At 45.5% G+C, this 1,907-nt stretch overlaps 1 non-coding gene across 1 annotated transcript; it reads right to left on the bottom strand.

The window, feature by feature from the left end:
• Positions 1-459: 459 nt before the first annotated feature.
• Positions 460-532, bottom strand: TRNAV-CAC. Its single transcript has one exon. It is a non-coding gene; the product is annotated as a tRNA-Val (tRNA).
• Positions 533-1,907: the final 1,375 nt, after the last annotated feature.

Genomic DNA, 1,907 nt, shown 5'->3' with positions numbered 1-1,907 from the left:
TAAAATTGGTCCTGTGAACCTACTGGGATTCTCAGAAATAGTCCTAGTTTTTCTTCCCTCATCTTCCCCACAACCACTGCCTGCAGTCGGGCCCCATGCTTCATCCTGCCCCGTCTTCCCTTCTGCAGATCCTCATCTTCACCCACGCTTTACCCTAGTTCTGGAGGTTTCTCCATATCACACACCAAGTCTGTGTTACCAAGCCAAATGTGGGTCCACTCACCTGGGCAGTAAAACCAGTCAGCTGACACGGAGTTGCTGTGAAGCCAAGTGCAGCATTCCTTGCAGAGCACCGAGCAAGGAGTCCAGGCAGCTAATGCTCCAAAGACCTGAGCCACTGATGGTTTTCAGGGAAAGGGTTTTTTCTCTCTCTCTCTCTTCAATATTTATTAATTTATTTGGCTGTGCTGGGTCTTAGTTGCAGCATGCAAACCCTTACTTGTAGCATGTGGGATGTTGTTCCCTGACCAGGGATTGAACCTGGGCCCCCTGCACTGTGAGTGCAGAGTCTTAGCCACTGGACCACCAGGGAAGTCCTAGGGAAAGGTTTTTAAATACAGAGTGAGGGAGGGAAGTTGTGGAGTGTGTGGTCAGCTTGTGGACAATTCTTCTGACTGACTGGTGCTGAGGTCATCAGGAGTCAATATCATCAACCTTCTGGGGTCTACAGGCTTATGGGTAGCACGCAGTTAATCTCTTCCATCTGGTGGAGGTTTTAGTCTCTGCAAGACAGCTCAAAGGATATAGGTCAGAATATTATCTATAGCACTTGAGAAGGAACTGAAGGTTCTTGATTTGTTTAATGGCTAAACTATTATTATTCTGTCTTGCTTGACAGTTTCCCTTTGTTCTGCATTTTCTCACTTCTCTGATTAAATGTATTCTTTGGAAACTGGGGAAGGCCTAGGAAACTAAAGTTTCTCTACAAATAAGAGTCAAGTAGAGGGCATTTCGGGGGGTTGGGAGGATTGAGGGGGTGGGGAGCCATCCCAGGAAGACTCCTTAGGGTCCTGCTTATTTACATTTGGAGTAAACCTTTCAATTCAACTACTACCTGTTCAAATAACTGATTTTTACTGAGCACATACTATGTGCCCAACAATGTGTGACTTTATAGGCATCATTTCATGTGCCCCTCACAATATAGGCAAATACTTTTATTATGCCCATTTAACACATGAGCATAGATTTAACTCATCTATGGTCATACACCTGGTGAGTGGAGGAATGAAGTGAAAACATAAAAACATCTATCTTTGCTTCATTGACTAAAGCCTTTGACTATGTGGATCACAACAAACCGTGGAAAATTCTTAAAGAGATGGGAATACCAGACCACCTCACCTATCTCCTGAGAAACCTATCAGTTCAGTTCAGTTCAGTCGCTCAGTCGTGTCCGACTCTTTGCAACTCCATGAATCGCAGCACGCCAGGCCTCCCTGTCCATCACCAACTCCCAGAGTTCACTCAAACTCCAGGCCATTGAGTCGGTGACGCCATCCAGCCATCTCATCCTCTGTTGTCCCCTTCTCCTTCTGCCCCCAATCCCTCCCAGCATCAGAGTCTTTTCCAATAAGTCAACTCTTCGCATGAGGTGGCCAAAGTATTGGAGTTTCAGCTTCAGCATCACATCATTCCTTCCAAAGAACACCCAGGGCTGATGTCCTCTAGAATGGGCTGGTTGGATCTCCTTGCAGTCCAAGGGACTCTCAAGAGTCTTTTCCAACACCACTGATTCAAAAGCATTGATTCTTCAGCGCTCAGCCTTCTTCACAGTCCAACTCTCACATCCATACACGACTACTGGAAAAACCATAGCCTTGACTAGATGGACTTTAGTTGGCAAAATAATATCTCTGCTTTTTAATATGCTATCTAGGTTGGTCATAACTTTTCTTCCAAGGAGT

The sequence above is a fragment of the Bison bison genome, unplaced genomic scaffold, assembly GCF_000754665.1.
Source record: "Bison bison bison isolate TAMUID 2011002044 unplaced genomic scaffold, Bison_UMD1.0 scf7180017864516, whole genome shotgun sequence".
Classification (NCBI taxonomy): Eukaryota; Metazoa; Chordata; class Mammalia; order Artiodactyla; family Bovidae; genus Bison; species Bison bison.
Note: the sequence above shows the minus strand (reverse complement) of the source record. Positions and strands in the feature narration are given on the sequence as shown.